General features: G+C 36.7%; 1 protein-coding gene across 18 annotated transcripts in view; it reads left to right on the top strand.

The window, feature by feature from the left end:
* The window catches only part of ZBTB20 (zinc finger and BTB domain containing 20), a 453,552-nt gene that overhangs the window by 46,912 nt on the left and 390,737 nt on the right, over positions 1-15,903 (top strand). For 17 of the 18 annotated variants that reach the window (XM_035541102.2, XM_035541088.2, XM_035541105.2 and 14 more), the window contains exon 2: positions 13,681-13,740. The gene's annotated coding sequence lies outside the window, so the exon portion shown is untranslated. The remainder of the gene's footprint in view (positions 1-13,680; positions 13,741-15,903) is intronic. The other variant, XM_035541086.2, reaches the window with a different exon arrangement.

The following is a 15,903-nucleotide window of genomic DNA, read 5'->3' as shown; positions in this document are numbered from 1 at the left end:
TCATTTCTCACTGCTTTTTCCTTGATATCTTATTATTAAGGGCTATTTTTTAGTGGATAGAAACTCAGTCTATGCATAAAACTGCCTTCAAATGAGCTTTGCACATCTAATCATATCTATTTTTATTCCCAAATGCTCGGTGATCAACAGTGATTTCAAGTAGAATGGTTATAAATCATATTACTCATAAACACAATGCAACTGGCTAAATAGGACCAAACAGAGGGTTAATAGTCCAACAATAATTAAAATAATCCTCTTCAATTCAGTAATAACTTTGGCCACCTGCCTTCATCCAACCCCCAACACCACCCTCGGTACTCCTTAAAAAAATATTCACATTACAGACAATCTTGTGTAACAGATTAACATAACATATCTGGAACATTACTCAGATTTTTGGGCAATGGCAATCTGAACATGTTCGTAAGTTAAGCTTTTTTTCTCAGACAGCATCCTGCTGTTAACTCTTGACTTTGTAAATTGGTGGGGCTCTGTGTAACTGGAAAGCGCTGCCTGTGGTATCACACGGAGGGTTGTGAGTGTACGTGTTGGAGGGAGTCTGCTGAGCAGAAATCCTGCATGTTACAAGGGGTTTACACCGATAATATTGTAAGGACTGAATTTTTACCGTCACTTTCAGATTTGAATGGCTGTGATACCTATTTGATGTATGATTTTAGTCATGATAGTGGGTGACACAAATCTGGATGCACAGTTGGGTGTGTGAGGTAAACTTCAAAAACACGGTATTTTTTTCATTAAAAAAAAAGAAGACTCAATGTCACTAGTTCAGTGTTAGGAAGCCTTTTTTCCTTCTGTTCTTTATTTCACCCTGACTTGTTTTTCAGATAAGTTTTTCTTGCTTGCAAAGCGGGAATCATGCCAGGGAGATTTGTGATGGAAAGTGTTTGGGGCACCGGTTATTACTGTTGTAGTATGATATAGTCTTTGTTCATTGTCATTTTTTCTAGGTGACCAGACTTACACACAAAATAACTTTGTGTTACAAAGGGGATTTAACATAAAAGTCCCATTTTTTTTGTAACAGATTTCATCTTGCCTGTTGGTAAAATATTTGGCCTCTGTAAATAAGTGGTAAGTAAACAGTCGAGCAATTTTTGCTAGTACATATTGTAATTCCCATTTAAAAATCACCTAATAAAGATTGCCTTTTAAATAGAGCTATTTGGGTATATCAGGGGCATGTTGTACTAAACAAAAAAAGAAAAAAAAAATCCCTCTGTCATTTGAAAGAGACCATTTAGCCTCTAAACATATTTGCTCCACACTAAATAATAGATGTTATTCTCAGATAAATAGAACATGGTTTATATCCTTCTGTTGGAAACTGTTTTGTTTTGTCTGAATACTTCACCCACTCCATGCACCTGCACCCAAAACAACAAACAGGTTTGGGTAATATGTGTTGTAAATTTTAAATAAGTAAATAAGTTGTAAATAAGTAAATTTTAGGAGTGTATATAAATTATTAATTTAATAAAGTTAATATTTAAATAACTTCTTAATCATTAACAAAAGTGGAAGGTTCAGAGTTAAGATATTCTTTTTCCTCCCTGCAAAAATAAACATTAACAAAACAGTCTAATACCTGTGCATAATGGAGGTTGACCTGGTTTGGAAATTTAACTTATGGCAGTAGATAGATATGAAGATATCCATATCTTCATATTCTGGCAAAGCATTATAATTACTTTCATGCCCTTAAAAAAATGTACAAAAGTGTTATTGACAAATGAAGAAGGAATTTTTAGCACTTGGGCTCTTAAAAGATTCTCATCACTGAGTCAGCTGAGACCTTTTCCGTTTGTTTTCTCATTGTCTTATCCGGAGAAGGAGTAGAGGCCACACAGTGTTTTTATTTTATTTTATTTTATTTTATTTTATTTTATTTTATTTTATTTATTTTATTATTTTATTTTTTATTTTTTTCATAGGTTTTGTTTGTTGAGCATTCCTCTCTTTAGAAAAGGCAGGTCAAATAGATAAATTGTGCATGCATGGAAGAAGGTGTTAAGACATGCAATGCGACTTTATTCCTAGGAAAGGCCATTCCACTACTTCGGCCCTGGAAGGTCCTTTTTAATAAGTGAGCTGCTCATCGCTGCCATGTTTCATAGAGCAGGAGACAGAGGTTGGAGTCCTCTCCATCATGCTCTTCTGCCTGCTCATCCTAGCCATGACACACTGAGAGCTGGTCTCCAGCTGCTGCACTGGGTATTGATTCTTCTTGGCTGGTAACAGATAACCATTCGTAATGGCGATACCAATGCTGCTTTGGGCATTTTAGCATATAACTTTCATTTGAAACAGAAATTTGCTAAAACTGAGAAGCTTGAGCCTGATGGTGGTGTTCCTAGCTGTTGGCTCAATGCTAACTGCTGGGCTTGTGAAAAGTATGCGAGATTCAGGATAGCTCACCACACAACAGTGCTTTGCTTAAACTGAAGACTTCAGTGCTTTTATATGCACCCAATGGGGGCTTTGGGGCAGTATCCAAAGAGGAGAACTTTCAATTTGCAAAATCTATTTCTCAAGGTCCTGTAGCTTTCTCATACCCTTCATGGCTCGGAAGGTGATCAAGTGAAAGTGCGGGTGTTTTTTCATGCAACTCCATCACAATCCTGTGATTTTTTGAGAGAACTCTTTTCCATGTTTTATTTGGCAAAAATACTGAAATACATTTCTTAGCTTTGCATGCACAGAATGGAAGCTGTTAGTCTAAATCATTCTCTTGTTGGAGGTACTGCAGTTTTCATGCCTGTTGTCCGTTCTAATGTTGGAAGAGGCATCATTTGAATTTTATGTTAGCCAGCTTTCATTTTGGAAGAGCTACTTGAAATACTACTTCACATTTAGTTTAGAGCTTCAAAATCCTATCATGCAGTTTAGTGCCAGATTAGAAGTGTGCAAGATGGCATGGAAAAGTCAAGCATTTTTGGACCCCAAATCTAATCTTTGGATTTACAGAGACAATGATATAAGCATTTCTGTTCTTTAAAGGTTATGTCAGTCACAACCAGATTCATTTTCACTGGGATTCAGAAGTATTTCCTCTCTGAATAGCAGGACTTTTGATCAAAGTCTGGTAGCAGACTTTCATCACCTTTCTTTGAGAAATCTCATTTTGATGTGAGTTTTATTTATAACCATTATTTATGTTGTGTCAGCATCCTGAGTATTCCTGCTGGGGTTCTACTGGTTAGCACTATGGGCTAAGTGCTGCACCAGTCTCAGCTAGACCTAGGGATTTACTGCCATTTGTTCCCATTGTCAGTAACTCAAGAAATGGTGGTCAACATTTGGGCTGTGCAGATGCTAAGAAGCAATGAGTTCTGTTTTTTGGTCTGATTTTTGTCAGTACATTAATCGATCTAGCAGTATGCACCTAACTTCTTGCATATGTGCACTAACACATACAGACCTTGGCCTGCCAGAGTTTTGCCTCTTAGGAAAGATATCAAGGGAACTTTGGGGAGATCTACTTTGTGCTAGGATAGGAATTTTTGGCTCATTCATATAAACATCAGGCACTTAGTCATGGCACCTGGGCTGTCTTTATTGGTAAAGGAAAGGGAGAGGCTTCTCTGGTGATTTACTTAGCCATGTATCTGAGAAGAGAAGGAATCTCACTCTCGAGATGCTCACCTCGTTCCAGTGTCAGAAGAAACAACCTAAACAGTGTCTTTTAGATGGCCAAGGTTAGGTGAGATGAATTTACCCTTAATCCTTCTGTGTTTTTTTTTGTTTTTGTTTTTCATTTGTTTGTTTTACTGCTTCCAAAGTAAGAACAATCTAATTCTATTTGTTTTTGCTTCATTCAGAGTATATAGTACTTTGAATTTCTTCATGCTAGAGTTATGCAAATGCAAAGTGGTATGATGTTTGGAAATGCTGAGTTAATGGGGCAGATGTAATACTGGGATTTTTGTTGTGGCTTTTATAGTAATTAATAGATAGGAGGGAAGGCTTTGTTGTTAAAGCAGTGGAGTGTAACTTGTGATAAAAGTTCAGCACTCTGTCACTGATTTCCCGTGTAACCTTAAGAAAGTAACTCCAGTCTGTGTGTCTCAATGCATCTGAAAAAGTAGTTCTTGCACTTCTACTTCTTGCTTGTCTTGTCTGAAGAGTTCTTTCAAGTGACAACTATCTCACAGTCTGTGTCACTGCAATGCCTGGTACATTGGTCTCACTGGAATCTCTAAACTCTACTGTAAAATAAATAATTTATTACCTGAAAAACAGCTTTTTATAATACAATGTATTTCAGAAACTTTGTCTAGTCTCGTTTTGGCCTCATAAGAGGACAAAAACATGAATAATCCATCGACCTGTACTAAATGGAGAAAAACGTGGAGGTCATTTTGTGTATGTTTAAGGAAAATGTAGATAGAAGTCATATATGTAGGTCATATACGTATATGTAACAAAATAATAGTATCAAATGGATCACATGCTTTGAGGGATAGCAACTTGAAGAAACAGATTTTACTGCATAAAGTATTTGTACTAAAGTGTTCATAATTTGAAAACTCTACAGCATAATAAACATAGTTCTTTAATAGGAATGAGTTGAATTGATTTTTGAATCTCATTGATTTGGGTAAGATTACAGCAAATATTAGTTTAATCCCAAACTATCCATTCACTTTTGCGGGTGTATCTTCAGCTGAAAGTGTACAATCCCTCTTGAATTGTTTCCGTCAGACCTTAATCTATACAAACATTATATTTATTCTACAAAATATGAGGCATTCTCATAATGGAGATATCTACTAGCTTGCAATATAGCTCCCAACATGATTTTAATCTGAATACTGTGTGTTGATGTATCTCAGCTAAGATTTTCACTAAATCAACTGTCCTGATGTCCTTAAAGCAGGATGAATGTTAGAACTAAAAAATCCTACTGATCTGAATATCTCAGTCTTCATATTGATTAATCTAATGGTTATTTTTGTAATAATATGAATTTTTAATTAGACCCATTCTTGTTACTTGGTTTCTATGAACCAATTTTTGCATATTAATCATTATAAAAAATAAATACTGTATCTGTAATGAAAGAAATGATAAGAAAAAATAAAGGAAAAGGTGATAATCAGGATTGTAGCTGTATTGTGGTACATTGTGGTATATTTAGTACTGTTGCAAGTATGTACTTATAATTCCCCTTATATTTAGACTAGAAGAACCTACTGCAGCCTGAAGGAACTGTTTTCTGTCCAGAAGTCATTGCAACATGGCAAATATTGAATTTTTAATGTCCCCTACTGAATCTAACTGAGCAAAGATACATTTTCAAAGATTTTTTTTTTTCATAGAGGAAATGCGAACTGAAATTTTGTATTGTGAGTCATTTTAGGATGTAAGTGTTATACATGTATTGGAATAACTATTAAAAATTCACAAAAATACAGGAATAAAAAGAATGTGAAATAGGATCAGTTTTGTTTTTGTTTTTCAAAATAAAAATGATTTTGAATGTTACTTGACAAAACATCAGCTGAAGAAAGTGAGAAAAGCTTTGGAACTGATATTTTGGCAGGGATGCCAATAAAGGTTCTTTCGTAATAATACCAAAAATACTTCGCCAGTAGAAAAAAATGCTTTTTCTGCGATCAGATACTTTCGCAGAAAACAAGTCTGGTATTTGCTAAAGCCTTAGCATCTGTCTTAGCTACCAATACTTAGAAATTTAAGAAGAACCTAGCTGAAGCCCTTAGACTAAATCCATTCTTCATGCACTTCCAAGGTAGTAAGAATTGTTCTGGGACTGCTTATGGGTCCTTTCATGTAGGCTTAATTCAGAAGAACCTGAGGAATTTTCCCTTATATGGTCCTTACAAATGCCTGTTGGTGTATCTTTGATTCACTTTTTAAATAGGAGGAGAATGAAAACCAGTGTACTTTTCCTCATAACTATGAGGTAAAGACAAACAAAAACTCCTTTTCGGTGATAATTCCTGAATATCAGTACCTCCTAAATAGATATCGCCGTAGCTAGGTAACTGGATGCCTTACTCAGAACTGCTCTCCAGCTGTTCCAGGAAAACTTAAATCTGCTTTGGCTGAGTTATTGTCGTTTGGAACAACCTATTGCTCACTCACAGGGCATCTTTCACTGGCGCTTCCAGCTAACATTGCTTAAGAACACACTGGAAAGGGGCTGCATAATTCACGAGGACATAGTGAATCTACATGCCTCGTGAAAAAGGTCCCAAAAGTGCGCATAAATTCTAGCAAAGATCCTACTTCGTCTTTCTGGGTCTGGTAAAATATGAAAGATTTCGGGAGATTTCCTGTGTGTTTCATTACAATTGCCTCCTTTGTGAGACTTCAGCAAGAAAGTCATCTTTTCCTTCAGCTGGAGAGCTTCTAAGGCCTCCAGAGGAAGCTTTGAAATGAAAAGTTAAAAGAGGGATGGGCTTTGTGCATATATCCCCAATTCTGCCTGTTTGGTCTACACATTATAACCTAGCTTTTAACTCCATTATTGGATACATTTTTGTGTTTTCTCTACATCTTCTGTTTATCCCTATTTTCTACAGTGTTAGGTATATTTAGAAATACATGTATTACTTATACATTTTTCCTTATGTATCAAACGGAATTTGTAAGTCATTTATGTGAGCAATACACAGTAAACCATTTTCATACAATGTACTAAATATTAAACATAAAGCATAACGTGCTAATAAAATGTTGCTAACGTAAGTAGGCCACCTAAATTAGAGGCTAAGCCAGCTCTGTGTTTAACTGTCTCATCTCCTGAATTGCACCTTTGGAAGGTTTTAGAAGGCTGAGCAAAGTATGGTACATAAATATTGACAAAATTATTAATATCTAAAAGCAGGGAAAACAAATTATGTTGGACCATTATAGCAATTAAGAGTAGATGATGTAATATCTCACATTTGTACAGTTTTGTAGAAACGATGAGGGAATAGTAGTCTGTTAACACCTTCTCAGATATTATCCTAAAATTCTTGTAGAGACTTCTGCTCATGTGTGAAAGCTTTGGAATAGATTTTTGGTGGCATCATTCACATACACAGCTTCAGTATATTTGCATATACCTTTACTAATCCAGGGCTTCAAAAGCAATATTATGAAATTCTTTTCAAAGAAAGGCTGGTTAAGAAAAATTGTCTGAGATTCACTACCACATTTCTTAATGATAATGATTTTGCATTTTTCTGGATGGCAGTGACTGCATGGTTCTCAACCTGAGGTTACTGAGATGGAGATAGCGTTGTTCTACACTGCTGATTGCTGAAGACTTTAAAGGGTATGCGCCAACTTTGTCATGTGCAGGGCTGTCACTGCTTCATCACACCTCCAGGAAGGAGCTTGGAACTTCCTCCATTTTCAACACAACACCAGTAAAGTGACTGCACCAGATCAGCACTGCCTTAGGGCTAATTATACATAGGAAGAAGGAACGTAAAGATGGTTGGGCCTAGACCAGTTGCTTGTAGGATCATCGGGGACCCGTGGCATTGACTTCATTTGAGGGGTAGGCAGGGTTTACTTCAGCAGGGTAGCTTTACTGAGTAAAGAAAATGGGCTTGTGCCTGAGACTATTTTATCCTTCTTTGTAGCACTTCTGGCTGGAACCTTCACCAGCTTCTCTTAACCCAGCTCCTTTCTAGCAGATTTACGGAAACAGGAGAGGTTGCGTATGCCTCACAGGAATCTCGTTTTCACTCAGCTGCAAGTCAGAAACAAGCCAGCTCATTCACTGGTGAACACGTGAATACAGGATCTTTGTACTAAAACTTTTATTTCTGTATTTAAAATTCCAGCAGGGTTCAGTGAGAGGAAGGTATTTTGGGGTTAATAAGAAGTGTGTATTCTTCAAAACAACCCCACCTCTGAAAAAAAAAAAGTCCACACAGCGTTATAAAATATCTGCTTTGTGTCCTAAAATAAAGCATGTGTTTCATGCTCTAAAAGTCTGAGGTTTGTAGCTGAAAAAGATTAAGTAAATAATTCAGAATTTGTTGTGTTTACCTGTTAATAATTAAGCAGGCTAGTCTGTGTACTTTTTATAGATGTTGAGCTTTATTTATTTATTTTTATATTCTTGGCTTATGTTCTGATTTTTAAATTTGAAGAAGTTTCTGCCAAGGAGGAGATGAGAAAATAGCCATCAAGGAGTTAAGTGTTGCACAGTAACCAAAATCTGTGGGGACACATGGTCTCTGGAGAGAATGGAGAATTGTCATCTTTCTCTCTTCCCTTATGCTTTCCCCCAAACTAATTTCCAGTGCTTTGAGGAAATTAATTTTTAAAGGTGATAATTTTTTTTTTTTGGACAAAAGCAGTACCTTTGATTCTTACTTTCTGATGCCAGTGGCTAGGGATAGAGGATTCTGTTACGAGGTGACATCTCAGTCAAGGAAAAGTTTCAGCCTTGTCCTCTTTCAGAAATAGAACAGAAATTTGAAGGAAAAAATAAGCCACCAGGCACATAATATTTCTGTTTTCTTATAGGTGAGTTAGTTACATTTTGGTGAAAGGTGATGGCTCTGAAGTCTGAAATCTTTTGTCATTTGAGTAGGTACAGAGAGGCCAGCAGCAGTGTTTCTCTCACAAATATATTTAGAGTTGTTCATTGTGAGACTGTACTCTGTGGTAGCTGGTAGTTCAGTCTGAACAGATCAGTCAGGGCATCTTTACTCTCAGTGGTAATGAACAGGGCAAGAACTTGCCAGGTTGCTCTTGAATCTTAGTATCTGTTTCTTGAAGGAAAAACAAAAAACAAAAGGCACTTGATTAGCAGCAAAATTATTCTATGTTTTCCACCCAGTAATTTTCAGTTACTGTTTACATAAGCTACACCAGGCATAGATTGAAAAAGAGAATAAGTAGAGATTTGGGTTTGTCTTTTTTTTTTTTTTTTTTTTTTTTCTGCTGAGAGGTAGGGATCCACCCCACTGTTGATCATTCCCTCCCCACCTTAAGCAAAGTCATTGCCTAATTTTTTTAGTATTTGAACTGTTCCTTTGGTCTTGGCAGAGTAAGATAACATTTGATATTTTCACTCACCTTTTCCAAGGGTGAGAGAAAGCACAGGGTAGTGAGAAAAGTCAGTTGAAATGATTGGCATTAAAAGACAAAAGCTGCTGAAATGTGAGAGTGATCTTTGGACTGTATATTAAAAATCAAAGATTTAAAAAGACTGTTTATGTGAGAATTAATAGCCTGATTTTGTTGACAGTTGAAGTCTTCATCTGTTACCATGGCATGTTTTAATTCACTGTCTGCATTGGTATTTCCTTCTGAAGAATTATACATGCTAGTTACTAGTACCTCTAATATTAAAAATTCTGCCTCTTGTGTTCCAGGCAACATTTTCTGTTTCAATAAAGACAGTACATAAAGTTAAGAGGAAGTTAAGCTGGTAGATAGTGTTACAGAAGCTCCCCTACTTCCTTTTCTCCATAGCATGACTTTTGCCTGAAAGGTCATTTTGTTTTTATCCTAGAGGGTTATTAATCCAAGTCTTCCGTATAGATAAATGTGGGCAAATAGTCCTCTTCAAGTAGAATTTGGAAGTGCACAGAGAATGTAAGTTGTTTTCTAAAAGATTTTATCCTGCATTAAGAATAGTGCTGTAACACCGAGTATTGTTTCTTTAAAAACCTTTCCTGCCAAAAAGCCAATTCATATCCAGTTTGTTATCTTACACTCACAGGTCAGGTCAGTAGTCTGTTTTTGGCAGTCTTCATGTAGAAATTCTCTAAAATCTGTCCTTATGTTAGAAATTTAAAGCTAGTCATTTTATTTATTTTTCCCCCCAGACAGACAAGCTTGACTCTCAAGTCTAGTTCTCAGTGGACAGAAGTCAGTATCATGAAAAATGTTACTACAGTCAGTAGTAATTGGTCTGTTGTTGTACATCCAATGGAAGAGGTCGAACCAGTCACAATATGTGACCACTCAACATGATCCCGCAGTTCAAGGCAGAGGGGCAGTGGTGAGCCTATGTGAGTAAATTTGTTCTACTCAAAGTAGTGTCCTGGAAATGAGAGGAGAGATTTCAACCTTTAAGCTTGCCACAGTAGCCTTATTCATAAGCATTACATTCACACTTGAGTTTTTTTGTTTTGTTTTTAAAAGTGCATTGCTGTGATGCACTGTCCATTTTGCTAAGGACATACTTTACACAATGCTCATGCCAGGTTGACTGAACCTCAAGAGACCAAGGAATTTACCGGTAGTCTTACCATGAATCATTGTCTGAAATCCTTTTGGCTGCTATATTCTTAGCATTAATCAACAGTGATTCCTTTCATCCACTTGCTACAGGAGTTTAGTTTGCATGTATGATGATTGTATTTTGGAGGAACTGAACTGGAGTAATGCTAAAATAATTTATCTTATTCTTTGAAATTCACTCTTTGGATATAGAGTCTTAAAAAGAGAAGATCCTCACAGTTGTCATCCTATAATATTTTCTCCCTCTTGGGAAAGGTTCTATAAATTGAGAGAAAAGTAAATAAAATTTGCACATTCTTTACATATTCTTATATGGAATGTACTTATCTTGGTTTCACTTAATCTGACGATAGTTCACTGAATAGGATTTTTTTCATTCATAGCAAAAGTCAAAAGGCCATGCAGCTTATAAGTTATTAACATAAAGAAGTGAACAAGTATATATAGTTCTTTCCTGTCAGCATTTGTATGCTGTTGCTACTGTATAATCAACTGGCATAGCAGAAGAGGCATTTTTAATTTAGCACCATTTAAATTGTCCATTTCTGTATTTCTTATCTTTGTGGTAGATCTTGATTTGATTAGACATTTTAAAAAACAGCTAAGTATTTTAACTAACTGACTTCATCATTGAAAAAAAACAACATTTTTTCTGGAAAATTACTGTGATCTACCTCAAGTCTCTGTGAGGATTGTGTATTTTGTGATGTTGAAGTCAGTAAGGCTGTTTTGAGCCAATGCTGCAAAGTATTCACTTTTGCTTAGTTCATGGGGCTTAACTTTCAAGTTGACCCGAAGTGAATTTCCTGAGTTGTGTGCATAGTTTTTCATGATGTCATACAGCTGCATCAGATTTTGAGCATATTATTTGATATAATTTGAGTCACCAATAAGCTGTTGATCCAAGTGAAACCATTAAATGTAAACACAGAGGGTGGAATTTAAAACAAAATGAATGGCGTGTAATTTTAGATATGATAAGCTCTGTTAACAGTCTTGGTCCTACAAATGACCATCTCAAATATAAGGCTTGATTAATTTAAATTCCATATAAAAATAGTTTTTAAAAACTATGTGGCAGAAATGTTATCACTAATTAAACTCTGGCATTCAAAAGTTTGGAAAGGATAAATTAACGGTAGTGAAAATAAAGAAACGTAGCAGTTACAATGACACAGACCTTTGTATAGTACTTTCTGGCAAGAATGGTAACTGACAGAAAGATAGCTATGTATGACATGGGTAGGTGTACAAAATTTCAAATGCCAGTAGACCAGAGAAGAGAAACTGAAACTTTTGACTTTGCAGAGCTCGAGGAGATAATGCCTGAGCACCACCACAGGTCCAACTGCTCAGTGACGTTAAACCAGAAAAGATTTATTTCACCTTGTGATCGATTTTTCCTGTACTTTTTCCTGCTTTTCATCTCTTCCGATTCCCCAGCATCGCCCTCTCTTCCTGCGCTCCCCCAGTACATTCTAGAGGCATTCAAGCCATCTCTCACTGCAGCACGTAGTTTGCCAGCCAGTGCAGAGAGCTTCAATTGTTAGATGAGTTAGACATTAGGCAAACAGCACAGTTTCATACCTACTAGTATCGCTCAAATCAAACATACCCTCGTGCAATACATCTACCAGCATCTAAAGGTCAAAACCTGATCCTCGTTACTCAATATTTTAGGCCTCCTGGTTTGCTTTATTCATTGTCGGCGCAGAACTGACAGACTGTTCGAGAACCTGGTTGTGTAATGTTGGAAAGTGCTACCAGCTGCCGCCCGGCGTGTCTATTCAGGCAACAGCAGACCTTATGAAAGCTAAAAGCACATGCTGCACGGCCTTAGTTCCAGCAAAATAAACCTCCTTCCCTGAAAGCGGTGGAAGCCACCATCTAACAGACTGTGTGCTCTGTGCACTCCGAGCTGACCCACGTAGGCCAGAGAAATTTCCCCAGATGGAGAACCTGGGGCATGGTTTGCTGGTGACGATCAGAGGTTGGAAGCACCCAGAAAACTAAGGGAAGGCTGCAGGTGTGAAATGAAGTTGTGAGTGTGTCACCGAGGTGGAAACAGTAGCACCTGTAGTAGCACCTGTAGTAGCACCTGTAGTAGCAAGGATCTGGTGGGAAGTCAGGCTTGGGAACGATGAGCCAGAAGGCCTGCTGTCATTATGTCTTCTTTAACCTGAGAAAACAATGCTTTATGTCCTTTCTTTCCAAATAAGCAAAGTTGCTCCGAAAAGTAGTTCTTTCAGTTCTTTTCTGTTAACAAATTACTTTTAGCAGGTAAGAGATCACAGGTCCATTAACAGATTAACAGACAGCAAATCATATGAGCTTTGGAGAAACAAGTCTATGACAAATAAGTGCCACTGAATCAGTTCTGCAGTATGGCAAGGGGGTCAAAATCTCAGTGATTAAAATGCCTTTGTGGGTAGCTTTGAAAACCCCTCACCAGCAAAGGATTACAGAATACCAGTATGCTTGGTTAGCCCATTCCTGCCATACTTGAGCTGGTTATTAGATTTGGACGTGGGTTCCCAGGTGGAAGGTCAGCACTTGGGAGCAATGAAAAGATCTTGCAACTCCTGTGAGGAAGCAAGAAGCCCTGCTGAAGTGGGTTTGGGAGCTGTAACCTGAGTGAACCTCTCATAACAGGAACTGGAAGTTACGCCAATTAGGGCCCTAAACCATACTCTGAATTGGTGGAAGTGGAGTGCCCAAGTCTCATTTCTGACTTCAAAATACTCCATCCTCAACTGTTTGGCAGCCAGTTCTGAACATTTTGTTAATTAGTGTTATATGGTTCTAAGTCTGCTTTTAATTCTTTTTTCAAAAAGCGGCCTATAGAGAGATTTTCTGAGCATTCTAGTCATTAAAGCCATTTATAGCTGACAGATGCAAAGACATTATACACAATTCTTCATTTAAGGAGAATAAAAGAACCTCTTTAAACTCTTGAACTGTTAGAGTATTTACCTGTAACTTTTCCCACAAATGCATTTGAATGGCAAACATAACTGGTGAAACTTCAGTTGTGACACCCATTTGTTTTTATCCCTAGCAGGAATGAAACTACACTTAATGGAAAAAATGAGATTTTTTAATTTTTTTTTTAAAGCATGAAGTCGTATGAATCACTCTCTGCTAAATTGGTGTTCAGTTGTGTAACTTTTCTCTCTGAAGTTCACCCATAACGTGACATGTTGGATGTACAATTAGCTTATTTGTTTGTCACCTGTGTGCTAAACGTTAATGTGTAGGACTTTTTTGTTCTTCCTTCAGATAGTTATATGTTTATATATATACAGCATTCCACCCACTTCCCCCACTGAACTCCTAGTTATTTGACTGTTATGAAAACTGAAGGTATTGTGTGTGCAAATCTGTAAACATAAGCATTTTTTAAAATTTCTTTCTTTTTTTTTTTCTTTACAGCAGCATAAAAAAGAAGTGTTGAGAGCTGCTCTTAACCCTTTTGGAGTCCGAAGTCAAAAGGTAAAATCAAATGCTACTTTTTGGGTTTCTACAGGTGTTGATACCGTAATTGTTTGGAAATGCTATTTCCCTATCACATTTGAACTGAGATTTCCCACAGGAGAAAAGCAGGGGTACGATAAGAAGACTCAAAACATTATTAGATCTCTTTAAGAGCACCAGCATATCTGGGCCTAAATTATGCAGGTAAGTTACAACTGGTAAACTGCAATTATCTATTTTACTTAATATAAAAACATTGGCGTTAGGAGTCAGTGGGACTTTCAGTAGGGTTTAATATTGCTAAGGATTTAATGATTTTTGTCTCACTATAACTTGATAGTTTTTATGATATATAAAGTGTTTTTTTTCAAATTACAGTAAGACAAATCCTGTAGCTCTTTTCTCAGGCAAGAGTCCCTCAATGGGAGTTTTGCCTGAGTGAGAACTGAATGAAGTCTAAATAATTAGCAATTAAAATATTCAGTTATTGTGCTATTGTATATAACAAAGCACTGGAGGTATTAAAAATTGCTAATCTCCTCCTTATTAAAATGTTAACTGCTAAGCATAATACAGCTTTGCATTTTCTATCATTCATTTTTGCAGTTCATTAGTAGAGGTGAAATGTTAGTGACAAATAGTCATTTGAACTTTTAAGGAATTGACTTTGTCAAGCAGAAGTGTTTGTGGAAGCCATGGATTTTAGTCAAACACTAAATAATGTACAGAGAAAAATTTTGATATAGCATTTGTGAGTATTTACATAGGAAGCCAGGTGGTCAGCTACTCATCAGGAGGTGGAACTAGACAGTTTGGATATTCAATTTGTATACATTTTGATCAGCAGCTTCTTGTAATGAACTCACGTAAAGAAAATACAGATTAAGGATTGTCCATAGGGTATACTGAACAAATAATCTTCAGTGAGAGGGTTAAGAGACTAGCATGTGAATGATTCAGTAGCAGGTTAAGAAGCGAAGTTGGTGACATTGTTCAATTGTGCACCCAGCTCAGTTAATTAGCATGTGAACTGTTTTGTTACTAAGGTAGTCAATATAAGGGCCAGAGTGTGCTCTCATCCTGTTTTACTGCACAAAAGAATAAAAAGAAGTGAGATGTATCTCCTGTCTCCTTTGGCACAAAGCAGCTGCAGGAGGATGTGCGGAGAAGGAGAAAGGTTTTTGATGAGTGAGAAAAGAGTGGTGAGCGAAGGTGATAACTGGTAGATGAAGAAGGTAAATGTAATGTTACTGGAAGAATGTGGTGACAGGTGAATTTCCCAAGGGAAGACAATTCCCTGAACACTGTTCTTCTCATAGTTTCTCCCTGGAGTAGATTTTGTTACCTCTTATGCCTAAAGATTTCTTCTAATCTTTCTGAAGAGCCATTCTAGGCCTGGGCATTTAATTGTTCCATGTAATGCTGTTGGCAATTCAGGCCATGATTCTGCAAGGATTTACACATGTATTTCACTCACAGCATTATGAGTAATCCTGTTGAAGTAGATGAGATTAATTGCAGGACATAAAGTTAAGCATGTATATTAGTCATTGCAGTAAAAAAAGGTGTATTTTATTGTATTTATTTACTTGTTTATGTTGAGTGTGTGAGACTTTTTAAAGATACATAAATACATGGGATTTTCTACCAGTTGTGTGGCTTATAAAGAGGGGTAGATGGTAACAAAATAAGCTTTTCTGCTTGTTCACCAAATCCACAATTTTGTCAGGTTCTCAGCTGTAAAGTGTGAAAAAGAATAGGCTGCTATCATTTTCCTTTTTACATGCACAGTTAAACCTCTGGCTAGAATGAGATGATCATATAATTTATTATAGATTAGTAAAGAGGACAGAAATCAAACAGGAAGACGTGTGCTTTTGTGGACTCTTGTTTATAATTTCATCAGATTGGTATACACCTCAGACATTTTATTTAGTGATAAGATATGCAAATTGTTCTGGAGCCAGCAGTAATACTTTCACCTGAATGTCAAAACTGACAGGGATTTCTAAATCAAACCTCAACAACAACTTGTATTTTAAAGCAACTGTTCCTAAGATATAACCAACTGCGTGTGAGAAAGTGCAGAATTGTTTTCATACTTCATACTTCCTTCATGCTGTTGATTTCCCTCCATTCTCTTTTACCTCTGTAGAGGAAGAGAGTTGCAGGCTTACCTGT

Source organism: Cygnus atratus, chromosome 1, assembly GCF_013377495.2.
Source record: "Cygnus atratus isolate AKBS03 ecotype Queensland, Australia chromosome 1, CAtr_DNAZoo_HiC_assembly, whole genome shotgun sequence".
NCBI lineage: Eukaryota > Metazoa > Chordata > Aves > Anseriformes > Anatidae > Cygnus > Cygnus atratus.
Note: the sequence above shows the minus strand (reverse complement) of the source record. Positions and strands in the feature narration are given on the sequence as shown.